This window comes from Acomys minous (genome assembly GCF_964271855.1).
Source record: "Acomys minous genome assembly, chromosome: 10".
NCBI lineage: Eukaryota > Metazoa > Chordata > Mammalia > Rodentia > Muridae > Acomys > Acomys minous.
In genome coordinates, this window is record NC_140491.1 from 10188046 (window position 1) to 10214140 (window position 26095).

General features: G+C 33.5%; 1 long non-coding RNA gene across 1 annotated transcript; it reads left to right on the forward strand.

The window, feature by feature from the left end:
* The first annotated feature begins 10193 nt into the window (after positions 1-10193).
* LOC311606648 lies at positions 10194-19097 on the forward strand. The gene is made up of 3 exons (XR_014782386.1): positions 10194-10318; positions 17805-17855; positions 18874-19097. It is a non-coding gene; the product is annotated as an uncharacterized lncRNA (long non-coding RNA).
* Positions 19098-26095: the final 6998 nt, after the last annotated feature.

Genomic DNA, 26095 nt, shown 5'->3' on the forward strand with positions numbered 1-26095 from the left:
ACTAATAATAATAATAATAATAATAATATAATAATAATATACATCATAGATGATAGATTAGGTAGATGATAGATAGATGATGGATACATAAATAAGTGGAGATAGACATAATAGACATAGCATTACAGATAGATAGATGATACTTTAAGTGCTGTTTCTTACAATGGAGGGGCAATGTCTCTCCAAGACACCATATGTTATCTAATAAAAGTCCTGTGTCAGGTATGGCTCATCCCCTCCAGAGTTAATCACTGGGATTCCCTAGACATCCCCTCAAACATCCCTCAAACATTACAAGCTATTACTATTACAAGCCATTACAAACTATTGTCATTTCACTTGTTCATGCCTAGAACTTGATGCTGAGACCCTATACTGTAGACACTAAGCAGTTAAGTAACAATCTATGGAAAAATAAAATTAAAATGGACATGAAATTTTAATTTTTATTCCCTGGCTTTCACAGTCTTAGAAGGTTCTAGGCACACCCACAGGACAAAAAATTAATTAATAGTCCTCCAGGAATTAACAGGGCTCCAGCAACGAACGCTGTGTGCTAGATCTGGTAAAATACATATATAGTTATCCAATAATGCCATGCAATATGGAAGTAATAATTTGCTTTCTAATTGTATTTAAAACCCACTCCATAAGTTGTCTCCCATGTCTTGTCCAGTTAAATGGGCCAAATACCTGTGGCTAGCTAGACTATAGGAGATTCAGAAGAATATATATATTTTTTCTGAATCTTGAATTAGCTTTCATTTCAAAAATATGCACCTGATGCTACCAGGCTCTGTCAGATTCTGTATCTCCAAACTATATTCAGAACTTAAGTGAAGAATATATTTTTATTCTGTTAAATAAGAATACTAACAAATAGCTCCCTAAATTCTTAACTTGATACCCATATAGTATACATCTCAACTCTCAGTAGAGAAGCTGCTTTTTACAGAAGATGATGATGGTTTTTGCAGAGACCCACAACCGGTCAAGGTAAAGAGAGTAAGTCTGTGGAGGTGCTGAGTTCTAATAAATAATTCGTATAAATCACTTGCTGTCTGTCCAAAGCTCAGGCATCATGGCAGAAGACGGCACCGAAAATTATAAGCAACAGAGGCAGTGAGTTTCTGTAGTGAAATGGTATTTGTTCAACAGGATAGAACCATCCACACTTAAACTCATAACAACTGTGATTGCCTTTATAAGATCTGCACAAGATAGATCCATCCAAAGTACCCACATGTATGGTAAAGGGGATCATAATGACCCAGCCTTAGCTCAGTAATATTGGCAATTGATGGCTTTTGTTGATGGGGAGTTGGTTTCCTTTAAAGATATGTTCCCTTAGAAGCTACACTAATATTGTCTCTTACAAAAACTCATAGAGTTATCTTTAAGTGAAATCATTTGCTTTATAAATAAAACACATAAGGGTGGAAGGGATAAATGGTTTGTGGATGGGTGGTAATTAAAGGTGAGGTAATAGTGTGGTTTTTGATCAAAACACATTATACTACATTTTCCATTAAGGACTCGTTAGTGTCAATGTGTTCACAATAAATAATAACAATAATAATAATAATAATAATAATAATAATAATAATAATAAAAATGCTGAATAATACTATTTTATTTTTATGAATATGAATCAAATTTAATCATTTTAGTATATTCTTCATAAGGTTAATTTGAAATTGCCATAAAGTAATGTATGAGTACAATGTTTCAGAGATATTGTGGTTCTCAAACTGAGCTTTTGAATTTATCAACTATCATTAAATTTGTAAAATATTGTTTACAACATTTGTAATTTTTATACTAAACTATCCAATAATTCTGTGTTCTGCTTAGAGAGGTCTAATAGTCATAATTTTACCAAGCAAAATTAGATTATGACACAACAATGTAGCAGTGGGCTAACTTCTGATTTGTCATACCACAGAGTCAATTTTCTCACAATAATAACAATTTCAGCACACTCCTTAGAAGTTTTCATTCTGCATGTCATGTTTGATGCATGATTGTGACTCTAAAGGCTTTTTTTTTTCAGAAATAGAACATTTAGTTACTGATAATTCGAAAGTTTGTGCCTCATCTGTGATTCTTTTTTTACTATTTAGTAAGGTGCTACACATCATTGAGAGAGCCAACCTGTTCCTGTACAGTGGACATCAATGTAGAAATGACAAATGACTCATCTTACCCATAAAGTCGCCTTATGTTATCCATGAGAAAGTGAGGGAAAGTGATACTGTGAGCCTTGAGGACTATGCTGTAGACATCAATCAAGTGTGATCCCCTTGTAATAAATGTTGGCTATATCACAGATTAGTCCTTCCACTCATAACTTTTAGGACCCTAGTCTCTTTGGTCATTATGTCATTTCTTGATTTAAGAAGGGTATTCATGGTACACTATTACTTTTCTCAAATCATTCAGATGTCTCCTTTTCATACGTAAGTGCCAATTAATTCAGGAAATAAATACAGCATCACTTTTAAGTCTCAACTCAGCTCAGTCAACTGTAACCTTTAGTTACCATGAAGATATAGTAAAATTCTAAAAGTATCTACTGGTTTATGCCTATGAATAATGTATGTGGCAAGATTTATGATTGGAGATATATAAATATATATGTGTAGTACATTTTTCCAAGAATACCATCCAATGTTTGTGATTTACTATATTGCTACTTTTAAGACCAGGATGACAAAATTAAGCTGCACATTAGTGGCTGGCAGTAATTCTTTTGCTCGCTAAATGATGATAAATCTAAGAGATTTTACAAGAAAAAAATGAAAAGAGATGGAACTATACCTTGTCAGGACAAGATTTCATTCTGTTAACCAAAATAAACATCATATTGTTAGGAAGTTTGTTAAGTAAGAGATAAGTTAAAAATAACTTATAATCCATAATAAAAGTATAAATAAGATGTTTCACAAATTGAACTGTTTAGTCTCTAATTATACAATGAATGTGGGAGATGGGGTCAAGATATATCAACATCAGGTCTACAGACTGTGGGGGAAATTCTCACAATCTGGACTCCAGTGTATGTGCTTCAACTGAGGTGTTCCAAATGTCATTAGTCCTGAAATATTCGATTTTGCTCCAGAGTTATAGTTATGTGAGATGAAACTTTATATTTTGCAATCCATAAAGTCTCTGACACTTCATTTTTATATAACTTTGAATTAGTAAGATATTAATTGCATATTAATTTTATTTTAAATTTTAATGATCATTTATTAAATACTGAAAGTTCATTTCCAGTCATGTATATTTATGAGAATAATTGAATGTAGTCCTTAAACTATACAAATTGACTTTTACATGTCTGTATTTATATTAAATTTTATTGTTTAGTATAAATAATGATACCATTAAACAATAGAAATTAAATATAAATAATAAAAAAGTTATTACATATTTAGACATTTGTTAACTGATTTTTTGGTTTTATTTCTTGACATTTTTATATATGTATATAATGCATATTAATTTCTCTCACCCTCAGCCCTCTCTATATTTTCCTTCATTGTAACACCTCATCTTTTCTATACATCCCTTTCTCATATTGATGTCTTGTGTTATTTTGTGGCTCATTGAGTTTTACTAGGGTTATCTGTGGGACTATGAGTTTGTACTTTCTCAGCTGAACTGGTGAGCTAACCAGAGTAGAAGTCAATGACCTTATTACTCCCAATATTGCAGTTGAGGGCTAATATTCAATGAGCGCCTCTAAATCCATAACTTATATTTGGACATGTCCAGACATGTCCAAACCTAATACAGAGAAGCTATTATGACTTCATGATTTCAATGGCTCTGACAACTCTCTCTGTCTTGCACAATTTTTCATTTTCCTTTCTGTCCATACCCCACATTTATCCTTGATTATAAAATGTTTTGCAAAAATATCATTTTTCGGATTAAGTGTTTAACAATAAATTATTCTCAGCATCTTTATGATATATCTGCCTCAGAGCCCTTATTGCAAAGAAAAGCTTATATTATTAAGGCTCTGAGTTATATTAGCCCATGGAGTGCATGTAAACATGGTTTTGTTTTGATCCCAAATTTAGGATGGGAAATAGACTTCTGAGAGGACATGTGGTGTTTCTGCACTAGAAGAGGAACTGCTTCTTGTTGGGGGTAAGGTCTCTGCTAACAGATGACCATCCTAGCATGAACTCTGAGAGTTTTATATATATATATAGATATATAGATATATAGATAGGTAGGTAGGTAGATAGATAGATAATTAGATAGATTCCCAAAACCAGAAACTTGGCTTTTGTTTTTGCATCATTTGGCTGTTCATCACTCTTCTTCAGGACACTCCTAGAGAGAAGTACTCAAAAGAACACTTGGAGGCTCCAGGCTCTGGCTGCTTCTCCAGTGTCTGCTGCTTGCTGTTTAATAAGTCTGCTAGAATCCTCATGATGAAGAGTTGAATCCCTCTAAGGAACTAAGTCTAAATAGGTCTATTTCTCCTGTCCCCATTAACTTTTTTTTCTCTCCTATCTAGGGAAGGAAGGTTGGAAGGGAGATATAGGTAATAAAGAACACCAAATAAAGTAGGATCATAAAGTTCAAAGCCAATAAGTTTATGGATAGAAACAAAAATTTTTCTATATTTATTTTATTTTTTATTCACTTTAGAGCCTGATGACAGTCCCCCCCCATTCCTCTCCTCCAAATACCATCCCCGTAGCCTCTCCCTAAACACCCATTCCTCATCCCTTTATCCTCAGAGAAAACGAGGGCCCCCATTGGTACCAACCCACCATGTTATATCAGGTAGCAGCAGAACTAGGCTCATCCTCACCCACTGAGGCCAGACAAAGCATCCTAAATATGTGAGAGGGATCCAATAGAAGCAAAGAGTCAGAGACAGCACTTGCTCTGATTGTTAGGAGACAAACATGAATAGAAGTTGCACATTTGCTACATTTGTGTAGAGGCCTATGTACAGCCCATGCATGCCTTGTTTCCTGGTCATGGACTAATATCCTGAGATGTAAGCAAACCCCCATAAATGCTTTCGTGAGTTCAATCCCTCGGTTATGGTGACTTCTTCATAGCAATTGAACAGTCACCATAATAGTGACCTATGGTTTCTAGGAATAGCATGATGCTTCTATGTGTATAACTCTTACTTTTGGCATATTTATTTAAATGGACTTATAAAACAGTAGATTTCTATATGGCTTTTTAATATACCCTTCATTTTAGTTAGCTGTTCTTATTCTCAGTCATCCTCAGACATTTCCAAACAGACATTACTATTCTCTATTCTCCCTTATTATACTCTATTGTGATCAAATACCCTGACCAAAACAACTTAGAGGAGAAAGGTTTGTTTCATTTAACAGTTCCAAGTGATGAGTCTTTTGTAGCAGAGAATTTACAGAAGCATTGGCTTTAAATAGTTGGTCACAGGTAACAACTTCTTGAACAGAATAGCAACAGCCCAAGCTCTGAGATAAACAATAAATGGGACCTCATGAAACTGAAAGGCTTCTGTTAGGCAGAGGACACTGTCTACAGAAAAAAATGACACCCTACAGACTGGAAAATGTTCTTCACCAACCCTACATCTGACAAGGGACTAATATACAAAATATATAAAGAACTCAAGAAAGTAAACACCATCAAACCAAATAATCCAACTTTTAAAAAGTGGGGTATATAAATAAACAGAGAACTCTCAAAAGAGGAATATCAAATGCCTGATAAACACTTAAAGATATATTAAATGTCCCTAGTCATTAGGGAATTGCAAATAAAATGACTCTGAGATTCTATCTTATACCTATCAGAATAGCTAAAATAAAAAACTCAAGTCAGCTCATGCTGACAAGGATGTGGAGAAAGGAGAACACTCCTTGATTGCTGGTGGGAGTGCAAACTTGTATAATAACTTTGTAAATCATCTGAGGTTCTAATGGAAGAAAAGATGTAACTATTAGATTAGCACTGATTAAATATGATATCATTGATAGATTATTCAATATCAAGTGACCATTTCTAAACACTGGCGCATAAGAGCAACCCTAAATGGATTCATTTGAAATATGTAAATATTATAGAACAATGATCATTATAGGGATGATGTAAATAGAGTAATCATATAAAGTTATAAAACATAAAACAATAAGTATTAATAATACGCTGAGGATAACTATAATGATTTGCAGTATAAAATGTGTATCCTTACAACTTAGAATTTCAGTATAGTGAAATTCGAGGCATCTTCCACTCAGCATTTTTAATTCATATTTTGCTATTAATTTCAAATCTGACTGTTAATTCCTTTTTATGTATATTACAATTTATGTTTTATTTACATGTATGCATTTCATTTTGAATCCTTTCTTTGTTGCCTTTAGCAGGAGCTCAGATGCCTGTACTAGTTACCTTTGTACTTCTGGGGGCACAGTGCCTGATGGAAAAAACACAAGGCTAGAAAAGTTTGTTTTGGCGCAGAGTGTTAGACTGAGTTATGACCATTATAGAAGGGAATGTATTATACACTGTGTGGTGGTGGAAGTGCACGGCAGACACCTATCACATTGCGGCAGACTAAGAAGCAGAGAGAGTAGGCCAGAACCTGGAGGGAGGTAACGGTCAAAGACTTGCCCTTAGTGATGTATTTCTGGCAACTTGGCCCTACATCCTAAGGGCCCCACAATCATGCCATTAGCTGAAGAGGCACTCAAAATATGAGCCTGTGAAGGAATATTTCAGTTGTACCCCAGCGCCTGGCAGCTCAGCTCACTCCTCAGCTCAAGTTTACAAAGAGCTTACCAATAACTTTTGATTCATTGCAAATATTGTAACCAAACCCAAGACCTACACAGATTTGAACTACCTAATAATACTTGTAACTCCATGATAAATGTAAAAACAAAAGAGGAAACATTTCATATACATGTAAGTAATGCTAAATTTTTAAAGCAATTGCTGCTTTATGTAAGACATATTCCTATTGAAAAACATATGTAATTCTAAATCACAGGACATTTCTTATGGCATTTAAGAAAAATACTACAAAAAATTTAACTTCTTTATTTTCTTTTATTTCTTATGTGTGTAGGTGTGTGTGTGTGTGTGTGGTGTGTGTGTGTATGTGCTTGTCTTTTGAAGAGTGTATGTATACAGTGCCTGTAGAAGTCATAAGTGACTTTCATATGCTCTAGAAAAGGAATTATAAGCCATTGTGAGATTATATCTGCATACTGGGACCAAGCACTAATTCAATGCCAGAAAGGGCCCATTTTATTTTAATCATTATGTATATGTACATTATATAAGCCTTATTATACCTCATGCTCTTCCCCACTATAAAGCTTACTTTTCATATTCAGGTGTAATACTGAGTCAACTAATTGTTTCCATTTTATTTTCTCTTGGATGATTTGAGTTATTTTAAGCCATTTATTTTGTAGATTAAAAGGTGAGTTTCTACTTGGAATAGATGATTGATCCTGGCTGTCCATTGGCTTTGCTGGCATTTGGCTTTTCCTGCCTTGCTTCTTGGGGAATCTAATTTCTTTCCTGCATGGGATTGATTCTATTACAATATACTGAGTTTCTCTTTTTTGAGAATCATTTTTCTCTTATAGTTGTTATGATTGCAGTTCTCAGTGCTTTTCTCACTTCTTTGTGTTCTGTTTTGTATTTCCCCAAGGCAGAGAGTCATTCCGTAAATGTTGTACAATTTGTTTTGTTCAGCAGAATTCTCTCCATGCACGTACTGCATTTAGTTTCATTCGACTATCCTTTCCAATGTTGCTTTTTTTCCAGTAATCACTCTTACCCTTTTCAGGTCGCTGCTTGATGTTTAAAGCTAGGATATTACTTTCTTGTGTCCATGGCTATGTTCCAAGTACATGAAAGAGTGCCTGACATACACTACATGTTCAATAAGTGTATGGTGAGACAATGGATTAAGTTGATTTTTAAAAAAATTTTTCCTTCAAGACTCTATATTTTATTGTTGCTTTTAGAAGGTCATAATATCTGTCACTTGCTACACAACATTTTTAGTGTTTGTGTTTGTGCCATAGCCCTTCCTGGTTTACGTATTTATCACAGAATTGTGATTCTATGTTAATATATCATACATAATAAACCTTTAGTATAACACTAGCTGTAAATAAAAAATTGACTGCACAGTACTCAGTTATCAGTACTTGAAATCTATATCATACACCTAAAGGATCAGGGTTGGAAAGAAAGACTGTAAAAGCCAGAGTTTGTAGAGCAGTAGAGCAAAATAGAAAACTGATTTCAGAACACTGTAGCTCTGATAATTAGTTAATTAATACAATCTGTTGTTACCTCCAAAAGACCTTTACAATATCAATCCATTTAGTGTTTTATCAATGACTGAAAAGTGGTTGCTTATTCCCCAATCTAAAATGCAGAAAATATGGCCAGATGATGGATTATGTGTTACAGAGATTCAGTTTGCTTTAATTATAAAGTTCCTGGTGAGTGGATCATGCCCCAGTGGATACCCAGAATTGTAGGAAAAACACAAATATGGTCATTTGGCTATTATGCACAACTCAAGAGAACATGGAATTGGGTGTTGAAGGTGCATTTGTGGACAGATCTTGAAGAAATTAAGAATAATGTTTTGGGTTGAATATGATAAAAATATTTGGAATATCTAAATAATTATAAATTATTGTTTTAAAATGTAAAGTTAATAGACAAGCATAACTAAAATAGTGTAATTATTAAAATTATAGAAAATATAATGGAATATTACTCTTATCTCCCTATCATAAATAAGGAATATAAAGTAACCTAGATCTTGCCATGCTAAACTACGCAAAGAAACTATTTCAACTTTACTCTCAGTTAAACTAATTATATGTCATGGTGACATATTGTGAACAGACTTTATGGCACATGATATTATATAAATAAATCTAGGTGGAGAACACATATATTGCCTTCATATATAAGTATGGTAGAAAAGAGAGAGGATGAAAGGATAGTTTTTAGGTTATTTATTTGAGGGGTATTGTATGCATTCAGTATACAAAAAGCTGTAGAAGGACATATTTCAAAGAGAGTACACCAGTTATTTTGGTTTTATAATTTTTTTACTTTCTGTAGAACTGCAAAAGAGATAATTACTAGTGACCAAAATGATAATCACTAAGCTAATGATATGTGATTCTAGGAATTAAAAGGGGAAAATAGATATTCCCAGTAAATAGAAACTAGTAAGAACCAATAACAGTGACATGAGATAAGTTAAACTATTTGATGATTCTATCAAGAATACAAGTAATGAATTTGAGCAGACGAGGTCTAAATCCTGTAATGACAATAAGTACTTAAGGAATTGTTCAAGAAGGATTCTAAGAAGAGCTAAGAGAGAACTAAATTTGAATGCCTTAGTAGAAGAAAGCTGAGCCTATCTCTCTTTTAAAAGAATGATAGGCTTCAAAATACTATTAGAATGGACTTGAAGGACACACACACACACACACACACACACACACACACACACATGCACACATATTAACATTTTAGCATTTTCACAGTCATTGTAACTAGCAATATATGGAACATTGATGTGTTCCTGTGGAAGTCCTAACAGTGTACGTCTCTTACTGGATTGCCTCATCCAGCCTTGATATGGTAGTATGTGCCCAGTCTTATTGTAACTTCTTATGCAATGTTCTGTTGATGTTGTCTTTTCTGAAGGGAAAAGGGGTAGTAGCAGGTCTGGGGAAAAGGAGAGGTTGGGGAAAGAAGAGAAAGGAGAAACTTTTATCAGGATGTAATATATGGGAGAGAAAATATTTTAAGGTCAAAATTAATTAATTAATTAATTAATTAAATGAAAAAAATAGAAATTCAAGACATTCACAAGAGCATTTTGGTAAAATAGCTGGACATAAGCAATAAAGAGTGTCTGATGAAAACGTACAACAAAAGTTTGAGACAGTTTGGTTTAAACTATATAGTCTATGGCAACATGAAAAAAATCTATCCTGATCTGATTTCCTAGTTTGAAAATCTTAGGAATATACACCCAAATTAATGTCTAAGAAACAATTTTAAGGAATTATAGAAGGAGACCACTTGTTAGCTTGTTGTCACTCTAAGCACATACCATATTTAAAAAAAAACATTAAAGATGAAAATATTCATTTTCAGATGGCTTTAGAGAATTCATCTCACACTTGCTTGACTACATGTTTCTGCGCTTGAATTAATATCATCCCTCCTGGACTTAAGAGCATTTGGCAGAGCCATTTATTTCCTTGTGGAGAACCAGGTGAGAAAGATAATTGTAAGACTTTATCCTACTTACATGATACAAATTGTACACAGATTGTGAGCTTTACCCTGTTCCTTTTATTCTGTTATGTTAATATACCATGATATGCAACCCATATCCAGGGTGGAAATGCCCCTTTTGGGCAATGAACTTGAAAACAAATTCTTTTGCATAGTTGTGTGTCTAGATAATCTGAGTGACTAAATCTAGTTGATGTGTGGAATCATGTGCAGCTCTTGCTTGATGAAAATGCCCTTGGCTTTTTGTACCTTTGTGAAAAGAGATTCTATTATTAGTGGAAAATTAATTTAGCAGTACCTGGCAGAAAATGCTGGTGCTATGATGTGTTCTCCTTTATTAAATATTCCTCTAGTACCTATCAATAATTAGGAATATAAAAAGTCTATGCTTAATTTATTCCTATCAGCTGATACTAATTTTGAACAGCAATGTCAGTGATAGAGGACTGAACATATGGACATATATTTTAAAAGTATCCTGATCAAGAAGTGTTAAGTTCTGTTTAACAAATATTGATTATTTTAATTATATATTTATTAACCTACTTGAGTTATGTCACATATATTTAGAAATATAACTTCATTTTTGACAGAAATTAGACTTATTTGGAAATTTTCAACACTAGAATTGCAACCCTAGCATTTATATTCGTCATACTCTCACTATCTGGTTTATGATGTAGCATAGCAAGGAGAAGTTAGCATAATTCATGCATATGAAGTCATTTCAATGAGAAAAATAACTAATTATTAGTAGTGCCTTTGTATATCATACACCATTCCTCTTAAAAAATTAACAAGAAAATAATTCCCACAACATTAAGATTTAGAGATCCCAACAAGTAATACTGTTGTCCAATATAAAGCTGTCACTTTGTAGCAGAAACTGTATTGCAAACAAAACTCTATGCATAAATTTTATAGAATTCTGTACACTTGGTGGATATGTAGCACCAGCACAAGAACTCTGAAATGATTTGTGCAGGGGACAAATTGAGTTGAAATTAATATAGAGACACTGTGATGGTTGATAGAACCAAGACTTCCTGTGATCTTCAGTTTAGTTAATGATTCTATGTGTAAAAAGTATTTTAAAATTACACTAAAATATAATGCATCAAACCAGCGAATTGTGAGCTTGCATACATGATGTCAAAAGTAAATTCATTGTATTCAGTGTATGAATTTTCTTTTGGGAAGTAAGATGTACACAAGATTGTATTTTTTGTGGGTTTTGAGAGTTTAGAGAAAATTTAGAATTGAAATAAAACATACACACACACCGAGAGACACATACACATAGGAAGTTATACCTAATTGTTTATTCAAATTAGTTGCAATTAGCAATTATTGCCAATATGTACTTACCTAGACAAAGTCAGTAAATAATCAAGCTATTCAGAGTTATCATATTTCTCTGTGCCTCAAATTTTATATGTGAAAATTAACAAATGTGATTAGATGACATCTGTCATACTTCATTACGTGTCTTACCGTTCATAGTGTTTCCTTGAGGCAGATGGCTCTGATTAATGGAAGACACACTTTGATTACCAGTGAAAATTTTGATTCTGTATATAATATAGGTTACTAAGACAAAAGAGGTGTCTAAAAAAGAAAAGCATTTGACTTGAACATTTTGCTTTACAAAAAATTTCAGATTCTCAAAAGATGAATGATCTAAAGAAAGAAATTTGTAGAAGAATTTTAATTCAGAACATGGCTGCTCTGGCAATCAATCACATCCAAAGACCTTTTAGGTCTGTATGATCCAGTTGGAAAACAAACATACCTTTAATCCAGGAGACTGGTGCAAGCAGATCTGAGTTCAAGAATAGCCTGGCACTGACCTGAGTTTCAGATAAATAAAAGCTTAGGCCCAGGCATGGTGGACATGCCTTTAATGACAAACAATGAAGGTACAAATAGTTTGTAGAATGTTTAAAAGTGATGTTCAATTGAGTGGCAGAAAAGTGATAAATCAGAGAAAGATTTGACAGAAACGGACATGCCCAACTCTCACCAGAATAGAGGGGAAAGGGAAGTGACTTAAGGAGCAATACAGAGAGATAGGGACATATTTACATGGACAGTTTTACAGAGAGAGGCTGAATGGCAGAATAAGCTAGACACAGATGAACACAGAACTAGCCAGAAAATGAGGAGCCAAAGATTGGAAACAAATGCTGGAGTTATTTTGAGGACAAACAGAGCAATGCAGAGGCTGAGAGAAAAGCCAGAGAGTAAGTTAGATGGGAAAGGAGTTTGAACCAGAACAGCTGAGATGAATCACCCAGCTATGCACTCAGAAAGAACAAGAAAGGGTATGCTTATTAAACAGTAAATCTTAAAGGCTGAAACTATTTTAGGCCTAGGTTAGATTGTATGGAGCCTAGAAGCTTCCAGGACTCAGCTTAGGTTAGCACGCAGAGGCAGTAAGCCCCCCAGACAACAATTGAAACAGGTGAATAAATGTTCCTTTTACAGAATGTGATACAGGAACATTAGTAAAGTCAGAGAGTGAGGCGAGGTAAAGGCTGAGCATAAACAATAGAACAACTGTAGAAAAGAATGCAACAGAAGTAAGTGTAGATTCAGAATTCAACCAAATAGTTCACTGGAAGTAAGAAATTTGTTATTTTCAATAGGTAGCCATTTACACCAAGGCTTGTAGTATTGAGGTAAGGATAGAAATAAATAGTTATAACTAGGTATGTCCCCTCATATATAAAAGAAAATTTACACAAAGTTTTCTATTCCTGCCCAATTCCCTATGGATTCATGTTTTAAAAAAATGTCACAGTGATACAAAATATATGTGATTCCTTACATATTCTTTTTAGACAAGCCAGGAAAGATGTTTGAGGGACATTTGATACTCTTTTTATTGTATTTCAAGAGATACAAAGAGATCTAAGAGAAGGGTTTCTAGAATGAGATTGTTTTCTCATTTTATCTGTTCTGGAAAGGGTTTCTAAATGAAAAGCAAGGTACATGTGACTTAAACGTCCTCCGTCCCTTTTGTGTTTCTTTCCAGAAAAAGCCTAAATTCATACCAATTCTTGACCTATACTCTCAACCACTGCAGATCTTTTTGCCTGGTGATTACGTTTGCTGTGCTCTTGAAAGCTGAAGCACAAATTATTGAAAAAGCTATTAATAAAGCAATAGTTAGCAAAATGGCTCAACAAGTAGTTCCACTTTTCTACAAGCCTGATGATTTGAGTTCAATTCCTGGTACCCATGGGAAGAAAAGGTTTGAATTCCAAGGTTGTTATGTGATCTGTATGTTTATGTGATAGCACGTTAGTGTGCATACTCCTTGTACACATGGACCATATAGATGAAGTTAGCATAAAACCAACAGCAACAACGACAACAAGAGCAACTTGAAATAATAGAATAGAAGTACATTTACCATGCCTTGTCTAACTATCCTAACTCTTCCTCATGTTTCTAATATCAGGCTGAGAATAAAGCTGTTTCTTCTGAGTAATTCTGCTAAAACTTCAAAGCGCACTTTCACCTTTTTTTGTATCATTATCTAGTATGAAATGGGCTCTTGTGGAATATCAAGAGCTTCAATGAGTCCATTGGGTCCTAACTACCAATAAAAGTTTCTGTACGTTCTTCCGCACAGACGAAAATGCACACTTAACCTTAGGCTCAGCCACTGTTTAATCCAAATCAATTAGCTCAATTTGAAATTCTTATCTCTCTCGGCTAATCAGCATGAAACCAAACTCATACTGCACAGAAAGTGTCTCTGTGAAAGAAAGACTGCATTATTTCTTTGTGACCTTTGTGGTCACTCCATTTATACGCAGACATAATTTTTAGCAATACATCATAATATCTGCCTTACTTATACTTACCCAAGAGTTCATGATGTGCACATTTTCAAATGGGGAATTTTGCCATACTTTTGAATTTCAGAGGTCTAGATAACCTTGTTTGGAGGAGTGTCAAAGAAGAATTCATTAAGATGAAGATATAAAGCAAACCATTACTTACAAAATTGAAATTTGGAAGCTGATTTTCCAGAATGAAGACTGTGAAGAAGAAAAGCAGATCATGAACAATGAATATGGAGAACCCTGAGTGATGAAAATGCAGGATGCATGCCAAAAAATGATGCTTGCAAATTTAACAAAAATATAATTAACTCTATTGAAGATGACATGAATAGGGTCATGAAAAATATAGAGTGAAGAAAGAAAAGAAAAGAAAAGAAAGAAAGAAAGAAAGAAAGAAAGAAAGAAAGAAAGAAAAGGAAAGCCACTAAAAACATATTTTGGAGGACAACATTTCTCAAAGCACCAAGCCTGTTTTCTTCTAGGTTTGAAATGTTCTGTAATTTTGAATACATTTATTTTGTCTAGATTGATAGCATATCCTCATCTATAAAGTGCTGATCTACGACAGAAATAGCTAATCTTTAGATAATGAATTTTAGTGACCCGTGAATCCAATTTCAAAGGTGCTATAGCTTTGCAACACACTGCAGAATTATGATCTAGTATGAAATATTCAGTACAATAATGCCTTTAAAATGTCCATAGGCATTAGGGTGATTATACATGAGCATTCGCTCAGTGGGTATAAGAATGTGAAAGAAAGTCCCTTCTTGGATGTGTAACTTAAGCTTGAATGATCTCAGCAAAGATGGACTAGAGAAGAGTGATGAAAAGTTTAAAATGAGCCAGACCTTATAGATAGCTGTTTATGTTCTTCAGATAATAGATAATGGGAATTTCAAGTACACTCTGCCGTTTTAAGATTCAACATGGATATGAACTGTTTCGGGACCCTGTTCCTACTCCAAACACATAGTGAAACACTCTCTAGGTCTCAAGTGTTGGCATTTGTCACCTTCATATTCACAATCAGAATGGAACTGCAGGGGAAATGGTACTTAATCATTGATATATTTGAATTCTTCTCCTGAGGGACAGATATTTTATCATTTGAAAAGGACAATGAGCTATATTCTCCTTTTTTATAGCATATGTATGCAATTTGTACTGCCTGATGAATATTTTTCACATCCACATAGAACCTTAATGTTAACAAGGTTGCATGCTTGCTTTTCATGAATTAAATGAAGAATTTATAGCCAACACTAGTCTTGTTTTCTCATTATTTAGTGCTTCCTTTGAATAAAAAGTTTTACAGTGTGTATGGCATTAAAGTAAATTATGATACGTATTTCATCATTAGCATTTAATCTTCCTTTTTAGATAACTTCAAAATGTCAGTGTCTCAAAAATTTTCTTGAACTTACACTTTTATCTTCCATTGTTATTCATATAATATATGAATATGCATATAGCTATATGCATATGGTGTATATATTCATATGTCATTCATATACATAAAAGCTCATGATAAATTAGCATTGACACAGGATGAGAAATAATTTGTCATACTGTATATATACATTGGGTTTTCTTCAAGTATACATAACTGACTAGTTTCCAGTCATGTTTTTCTCCTGCTCTGTCCCAAATATACACCATTACAACACCGAAAGTTTCCAGCCTGGATCCCTGCTTTCCTAAGCTTGAAAGGTCTTTAAAGGACAGGCAAGTAGTAACTTCTCTTTCCATTTCACTGCAAGTGTCTGTAAGCAAAACTGGGTAAACACATCTCCCCTTTGCTGAAGTTACCTTGGAACTATGAAGTTCTTATCAGCTTTCCCGAGTCTTTATTATGGATATAGCCTACAGGATTTGACTTTTCCTGTGTGCGACCCATGTCAGGATATAATCACTTGTTTGTTGTATCATTGCTTCAGTCAAAACATAATTTAGAGAGTAGCACTCTAGGGATTTTTAAAAAAACATTTCTCATTCATGCAGGCATTCATTTAATTGTATTTGGCCCATGAAATAAACAATCACTTGAACGTTATTTTTCATCTTTTGCTGGGTGTTTAAGATTTGATAGTTTGTATGGCTGGTCTACAGATGTATGGAAAAAATTAAGCATGTACGTTTCTGTGTATTTTCAGAACTCCCATAATTTACTATGGACTCATTAGAGACTATACTCTATCAGGACTAAATATTATGATAGTTATATATAATGCTAACTGTAAATATATGACATGGGCCATGGTAGTTAAAGAAACACTTTATTTTGCTTCCATCATCAGTTATAAGTACCAGACCACAATCCACCAAATAACTCTAGGTTCTTTTAGCCTAGTAAGAGAAAGCTGAATCTGAGAGCCACATTCAGTCTATGTTCACAGAGTAACTGTTCAGAGGCCACTTCAGAGTGACATGGTAACTTCAAAACATAGACCATTCACCTATTCCCTACTGAATTCAAAAATTAGCTTTACCAAAACACAACGTATAGCATATGTGTAGATGTACAATTAATAACAGATAGTAAATAAATAGCTTCTCTAACTGGAAGGACAAAATCAAATAATTATAGACAAGATAATTTTATTAGACTAATTAAGATAAAATTATATTATGAGTGTTAAGTATTTTGCAACATGCAATACCATGATTTTGATATTTCATCGTTTCTAAGTTATGAAAAGTGTCATTTTGTAGTAGTCACTGTCATAATATTAGAAATTAGTGAACTAACTTTAAAATACTCTAGAAGTTGTGTTGCTCATGATTATATATTTAAAATTTTTAACCGTTACTTATAAACAACATAAGGAAATAACTGAAGACAAAGTGCTGGTTCTTTAATGACTGAAGAAGGGAAGAAAGAACAGGTGTAAGAAAACAACTTACTTGATATAGACTTGTGACTTTAAGGTATTCCATCCTAGTGGTTATCTGGGGTTTTAATGCATGGACATACAAGGAGCCAAGCTTTATAGATGTCTATGACCCCTTTCATTGGGTTTACATTATAAATCACTGTGGAAGCAATGACATTTTAAGTGAGACTGTGAGGTTTGAAGGAAAACACCTTGAAATCATTAATTTTATGAAAGATTTATAGTGAACTAATAAAGAATTTTTTAGACTTGTTTCTTATTATTCTGTACTGCTAATTATAATAGGTATCAAATATATACATTGATATATAGATAAATAAATGATACGTAGGTAAGTAGTTAGATATATGATATATCCATAGATCCATAGATGATAGATAGATAGATGATAAAGAAAGATAGAAACAAACATGAACAAATATAATAATTATATAACCTAAAGAAAGATAATGGTATAAAGGTAAATACAAATAATTAATATATGGTCAGACTCTGCTCCTTTTATATCTTTTATTTTTCTATTAAGAAAAGCTTCCAGAGTGTCCTGCATAAACAAAACCCTAGAAAATGCTGCTTAAAGAAAGCTGTTCCCCTAGTTAACACCAGATGGCAATATAAACTTTTCCATTTCCTTAAGATGATGCAAGCAAATGTGATGTGATCGAAATAAACTATCATTGAGTAAATTTCTCTTATTTCTGTTTTGCAGGTTACCCAACACTACTACTTAATGAACAGTCCAGGACTATGCTCATTGAATGTATGTACTATTTTACTTCTTTTTAAAATTCCTTTTTATGGAAATAGAACTTATTTTAGAATGATAAATTTGATTATAATTTCCCCTTGCCCTACTGCTCCCAGATCTTCCCCAGCTCCCCAACTACCCTAATCTACACTTTCTTTCTTTTTAGATTACAAAGATGCATCTAAAAATAATAATAATATAATATTAGATAAGATAAAAACATACTATTTCTTAAATAAGAATATTTTCTTGAGTGCTTCCCAAATGTTTGCATTTCATTTCCTGTTGGAATTAATTAATATTCACATATATATTCACCACTCTCCATACTGATCATGCATAAATACACCAAAATAGCAAAATCACTAATATTTTTTGAATCTTAAATGAGTTCCTAATCTATCTACCTCATTATAAATTTTCAAGTTTCATTAATAGATTTTACTTGCTAACTTCTTCAAGTTGATAAATGCTACATGAAATAGTTCAAATGATTGATTATAATTTTGTTTATTTTTATTAAAGAAAGGATATGTAAATACAAAGTAAGTGATATATATGAAAACATATTTGGTTTATAGTTATATTAGAGAATCCCCAAAAGTTAAGGTTATTTTGAGTAAAGAAATAAGGTTCTTATTAAAAAGTACATTCTTCTTCTTTCTCCAGAATCACAGCTTCTCTGTCCAAACACTCTGATATACAAGTGTTTGGATTGCCACTAAGTATCAACATTAAAATTGACAAATATATACTCTCTGTAGAACCCTAATAATATAAATTTCCATTTGTTTGTAACCAAGTTTTACTTTTATGTATATCAGAGTTTTCAAGAAGTTACTCACAGATGTATTTATATAGGCACATCTTTGTAGTGTTTGCCCAAATATTGTGTGTGTGTGTGTATCTGTGTATGATGCACATATGTACGTGTTTATCTGTTTGCAAGTGCCAATGCGAATAAGCAAGCATAAATCTATGCACATCCTGGGGAAGCAAAAGGACAAATAAATTTGATTGTCCTTTACAGATGCTCTTCCACCTTAGATCACTGTGTTTGTTGCTCAGACTCCTGAAATAATTCAGTTGCCTTTCTTGTTGAGGTCTATAATTAACTTTCAGGCCCACCCACAGTTTAGAGGTTATACTCGGTTGGGTAGAGAATTACAGGTTTTTAAAGGTAAGTAAATTTTCATATATCTTTATGTTAAATAATTATTATATTTGCTTGTGTATCTATCTATCTATCTATCTATCTATCTATCTATCTATCATTAATTAATCTATCTACTTTCCTATATCTAGCTATCTGCCCCCCACCTTTGCTTCCGCCCTTTAACTCCACACACAGTGAGATTACAACTGTGAGTTGCCATTCCTTGTTTTTAGAATGAGTATTCTTGAGATTGAGTTGAGGTCTTAGTGTTTACAATATAAGTGTGTTTCCAAAGGAATTATCAACCCAGCATCCAGTAGTATATGTGTGCATTGTACAATGTACAGAATAAGACTTACATACGTATCTTCTTAAATATTTTTCATTTGTTATGATGAAAATATTCAAAAGCTGTATCTTAGCTCTGTTAAAATTTTATCACACTTCATTGTTATGTACAATTGCCTTGCTATTCAGTACAATATTAACCTTTCTGATTTCTGTCTTTCCTTTCTTTCCCTAAGCATTTGGAAACTAACATGAAAAGATAGTCCTTGATGTACACTTTAAAAAAAATCATTTTATGGTGTTTAGTATAGCATAGCATTATGCCTAGAAAAAAGCCAATACAATAAATCTATGTATTTATTATAATCCATCATTTCAATTTAAATAGATAAGACTGTTACCACTCTCAAATATTATACTTTAACAAAGTGAATAAGAGATATTTACCACATGCACACTCATATTTAATAGAAATCCAAGGAATACTTAAATATCTGTAAATTTTACTCATATGCCTTAAAAAGAGCCATGAACCTCTCAAAGCCCTGCAAGCATCTGTGAGCCATAAGGAGGCAGGATAAAATGGGTTTCCTTGCATTTGACATTCTACAATTTGGGTTTTGTAATGAGAGCCTTTTTACATAAGAGAGAAAAGCATATGCTTATATGGATGTTTTGGTAGAATTGACTAAAGGTTACATGAGAAATAAGTTAATGGACTGAAGTTTATAGCTGTGTGTATAACTGTCAAATCTTTCTGTAAATTACCTTTCTTTTCTGCTAGCTGGAATGCAAAAATCCAATAAACTGTTAATAAAAATGGAAAGGTCATATGTAAATATCAAAGATCTTGAAAATGAACCAGAAAAGATGATAGTTTGCAGAAAAATATCATTTCATATTCTGTTTCATTGTATTCAGAGTGTAATTTGGGTTGCAAACTGTGTTTCCAAGAAAAAATGCATAGGAAAAGTTTCTAGTTAGAGGAGATTAGCTTCTCATCTGAAAAAAAGAAGTTTTAGGTACTAATTGGCTGTTGGTTTCTGCAACTTCAGAAGAATTGCAAACAATTAAACGCTTTGATATTTTCTCTGATTAAGCAAAGTCTTAATAGGGCCTCATGGAATTATTTTGGAAACAACGAGAGAGCACAATGGGCACAGGGTGTGAGTGTGTGTGTGTGTGTGTGTGTGTGTGTGTGTGTGTGTGTGTGTGATGGGAGGTTCATTGCTTAGAGCCTAGGAGGCTCATTTCCTCTCTGCAGCCAGACTCCACACAAGCCAATATCGTTTGGTCTGTGCTCAAGCCTGCATAGAATCAGGGACACAAAGAGGTGGAGCAGCAGAAACTGCTCCTTTATGCCCTATTCCATTTTCCAAAGACGGAATGGTCTTTTTAAAGCCAATTTGAAAGTTAGAGTCTCATAAAGGCAATGAATTGAGGTCTAGGGAGAAGCTGGGTTTGAACACATGCTGCTTTTGATGAAGCCATGCGTGGTGCCTCTTGATCTTCTATGTCTGGATTTCAAGGGCTGTCCCAGTGCTGAAAAGAAAGGATCACACAAGGGCAAAGCAGAGGTTTGGTCCCCTGAATAGGTTCTTAAAGGAAAATTTCTTTCCTCTTTTCTTGCCATGTGCTATTTTAGTAGTTTCTATATAATGTTATTGAACATACTCAACATAGAAAAGACATGTTACTAAGAGTATAAAATAGTATCATTGGTTTTCAGGGGTGCTGTACATCTTAAGAAATAATTAATCTGTAAGCATAGACTTGATTTTACTCATTAAATATTCTCAGTTGTTCACCAAGAGCAATGAGTGAATGAAAGTTCTTAGACATACTGAAAAAAATAGATTAGTAATTGACATGACCATGATTTGATCAACTAACAATTAGTTTGTATTACTTAATTATCCTAAACAGCCTGCCACAGCACTTTCAATATATTGGGAGTAAACCTTGTATTACAATGTATTATAATTGAGTTGCATAGGTACAGTGTTTCATATTACAGTAGAATATATATATATATATATATATATATATATATATATATATATATATATATAATGTGTATGAAGAATAATCCTAAATTTGAATTCTATACCAACCTATAAAAATTAAGCTTATTTTGTACCAATATAAAAATCTACTAATGAATTAAAATGGCCTCATTTGAGAGTAACAATTAAGGCTTTAAGTTGAGGAGTAAATTCAATAATCCACATTTTGTCCTATCATCTCTCTGTATTTCTATATTACCCCTTCTTTCTTTTCAATCCCAATCTCTATACCTACAAAAGAAAGATAAAGGAAAAAAGAGACATCCTTGAGTCCAGCCTCATTTTCTCTCTGAAGACCAATAAAAACTTATAACCAACCCCCACTAAAACTAATCATCTGTAGCCCAAAACAGCAATCGAAAACCTACTCAAGCCCCATTAGGGGAAATGGGGTGTCATTCTCTTAAGGTTTCTTCATGCTGATTTGGGATGAATAATACCTTTATAGGGGCCCAAATAAAATTAGGAAAAATGTTAAACAAACCAGGAATAGTATTTGTGGTCTTGTTTGTAAATGTTGAGAAACTCCATGCTTAATAGAAGTATTGTGTGGGACAGTCTGAAATGCTGGACAATTGGGATTTGAAGCTTTCTTCAAAGCTGTCCTGTTCTGATGAGGAACAGCAACTGAAGTGCTTGGTGCTGGAACATGAAAGTTTCAGGGGTCAGTGACCAGCATGCTGAGAGGAATGAATCTTGTCACCTCTGATCCACCAACAGTGTCTGGTTCTTTTATTCTGAAAGCATATAATTTCTCACAAGCATTATAAAGTCCTAAAATTATAAATATAAGAGCTGTGTGGGATACACAGAACAATTAAGGCTGGTTCTGCACTCTTTGTATGAGCAGAAGAAAGGCATCTGCAAATCTTCATTTATGCCATCCAAAGAATGGCATCTAATAATAAGTTAAAGAGATTCTGTGACCAATAAGAAGCATAGTCTATTGACTTTCACACGAACTCTGATGCCCCATATTTGACCATGTCCCAAGGATGGGGAGACCTGGTGGCACTCAGGGGAAGGATAGCAGGCTACCAAGAAGAGACTTGATACCCTATGAGCATATACAGGGGGAGGAAATCCCCCTCAAGAACAGTCATAGGGGAGGGGAATAAGGGGAAAATGGGAGGGAGGGAAGAATGGGAGGATACAAGGGATGGGATAACCATTGAGATGTAATAAGAATAAATTAATAAAACATTTAAAAAAGAAGTATAGTCTATGCATAGATATTCATGTTTCAGGCAGTCTCAGAGCTATTCCTGTGTCATGGGATTAGCAATATAAGGTATCTGCGTGTTCTGTAGTTTGAATTCTTTCCATGCCAATTGTAGTTCCCTCCCTCATCACCTTCTGATCCCACCCTCCTTCTCTCCTTCAGTCCCTCTCCCTCCCTCCCCTCATCCTCAGAAAGCATAGCCCTCCTCCCCTAACATCTGACCTCAGCCCAGGTTTAACACATAAACGTGATTCTCTAAAGAGATAAGGTAAAAGAGTTAGATAAGATCTTCAAATGCCTCAGAGAACTATAAAATGTGGCATTTAGAATTTGTTTGTTTTTGTTGTTGTTGTTGTTTTTTTTAATTTTTTGACAACAAGACAGGTTAACTCCCGGCAGATTTCAGCCTACCTCAAAGACGATAATGAGCACCAAAGAACCTCCTAATGGAGATGGCTTCAAATGTGGCAAACCAGCCACGGGGGGAAAATGTCCTCGTTTCTGCCATAGACAGAAATCTTTTCCAGAATGGGCAAGCTTGGATTGAGGCCGAGTCAACAGCCAAACTCTGCCAGGATAGGGTAAGCAAGCCCTCAGTAGTTTTTGCCTCACAAATATGCCTTTCAGATATACTGGGGCAGAAGGCTGAAGATGATGCTCTAACCTTATAGAGAGTTTTGGGAGACTGTTGAGGAAACAAACTATCTCTGTCATTTTTTCATTTTGAAAGCTGCTAAAGTGCATATCCTATTTACTCAGGTAATTAAGTTTTATTCCTTCTCAGGTCTCTGATGGGGTTGAAGACCAGATAGCTTAGTTTTACAATTAAGCTTATTTGTTTAGCAGGTAAGATATTTTTAGGCCTAGATTGATGTTTTAAGTAGATAGAGAAGAGCTATGATAGATATGGATTTATACTCAGAAATTTAGACTCACCAAGATAGGAAAGATGTTTTCTTCAAGGTTGCAAATACTAGTAGCCAAAACACTATGAATGTGACATTTATATAATTCCTGATTGTTTTGTGGTTCTTCTTGCTGTAGGTATTTTATTTTATTTATGTGTGATTATGCAAATGTATATGTAAACAAGAACAATAATTAAAAATGGAAAAATAAAGTACTTAGATCAAAATTTCCTGATTTTTTTTAATTATCTAAAAGTGTCATCAACAGTACTGATTGAATTCATTTCACTGAACACATATAGGTATTGGACTAAATTTAGAATTAAATTTACATTGTTCATACTTTACATAAATGGTTCTCATTAGCTAACAGTTGACACATGCTTATATAACATATAGATGAAGTGGGATGGATATAAGTATGTACACAATTAAGAACTTACGTTTGTGGAAAACTTCTATCTAAAATCCATAACTTACTGCATTGAAATAACATTGGCTTAAGGTCAAATAGAAACTAAAAGGTCTTTCAATGTAAGCCTTTCTGATTCCTTGTGATGTCTTTTCAATTAGACAATGAAAAACAATTCAGTGGTTACTTAGTGTAATTGGTTTGCTTTTTCTTTTTGACCTCTGGGCTCTATTTAAATATTCTATGCAACATGCTGTACAATTATGTACCTTTCTAGAATGCACAGTTCCTGTGATTTTATACAAGGCTCTTTGGTTCAGTCACTGATAAGTAATCTTTACTCTTTTTCCTCCTTTAGAAATGTAGGATTCAAGGCATGTCTTCTACATTCTAGGATCAAAGAAGACTTAACTTTTTAAAGGGTCAATAAATTACATCAAAAACAGATTTATGTGCATAATTACACCTTTATGTCTTGTTAAAAATAAAAAATAAATGATATAATGAGGAATTGTCAGTAATGTGGATAATAAGCTTTAATTAGACCTAAATTTAAATATTTTAACAGTGTATATTTTGAATTACAGCCATGTTCCTAACTCATTGTTAACTTTCTAGGTGTCTAAATTCCTTTGTATGAAGTTGACATTGTGTTTCAAACATATAGTGGTTCAGTTATATATTACCAATTTTATACAATGATTATATGCATCTGTTGATGAAAAGTATAGGTTAAAAGAAAAATCAGTGTTTTATGAATTCTGATTTTAGCTTAAGAGATCTAATAATGAGGGTTAGGGATGAACCTTAGTGGTAAAGAAATTGCCTAGTGTACATAGTGATTTAGGTATTATTTTCAGTTACTCAAAAATATAAGTGAATAAGGAAATAAATAAATAATAGTTAAACAGAGAGCTTTCCTATCAGCATTGCCCTGGTGTTGGGGAAAAAATCTTATAAGGCTCAAATTTTCTTACAAAGTAAGATTTAGAATGATACACATTCTATTACACTGGGAAGGAAACATTAAAACTACTCCTGAAGCTTGCTTCATTTGAAGTAAATGTGGTTATCAATTCATCACAGATACAAGGATTAAAAAGTAAAAAAAAGTAAAGATAATCCATCTCTTTAATATTTAACTCATGGTACAGGTTTAGTTCTTTTTCACCTCTTTTTAGCAGAGCTGCAAACCATGAGTGTAAACTATTCAGGAGAAGAAGGTATTCAGTTTTCACAGACCTTATATCCTGCAACATAGCTTTATAATTTTTTTTAAAACTATATCACACAGCTTCAGACCATTTCAAATCAGACTTTTTACTTCAGGGTTGCTATGTTCGCTATTATCTTCTAATTCTGGTTCGCATTACAAACAAGTATCTTCCAAAAGCTCACTTCATATCTGTAAATAGAATCTTCAATGGACCTATTTTGTAGGAATGAACTCTGATCATTTGGCTTCCTGGCACTTCATTGACCAACTCCGTAATTTCTCTGGCCTGATTATCTACAGTTTACAATCAAACTAAATCTGTTTTTGTATTCTCAGGCAAGGAATTTACAAAGGACATCAACTTAGGCAACGTCGGTGATCCTCTCTAGACTTTTATGGAAGGTGGTACAGCACTGGTCTCAAATGGTATAAACAATCATTATTATTAAAATAAAGCTTGATAGTGAAAATTAGCCACAAAGTGTTCAGTGAGTTCAAGTGTTTAGATGTCATTTGAAATCCCTTATAAATCAAATCAGACCAATAAGCATGCATATTCCAGCACGTTTTATTTTTAAAAAATCCTATAGATTATGAAGTATCATTTCTATTCTTTTACTGAAGATTGCTTGTAGTATTCAATTTTAAAATTGATTGTTTTCCTCTAGATATTCTACCTATGCATGCTTTGTATTTCTTTTTAGATGAAAATTCTGAAATCCATGAAATGAGCTATGAGTGCTGTACGCTTTGGGGTAAAGATACCATTTCATAGTATGCTTGTATTTTGCAGTCTTAGGTAGAGTATTTTAAGATCAATCTCTAGTCACTTAATTCTTGTTCCTAAGGGCATATTAGAAATTCTAGACTTTAATTATTGTGATATTATAAAATATATCAACAATTTGGAAAATTTTGCATGCCTACCAGCTAAGAAATAAATTATCTATCTGTGGTCAGCCAGTTTTTATCTTTTCCTTCCTA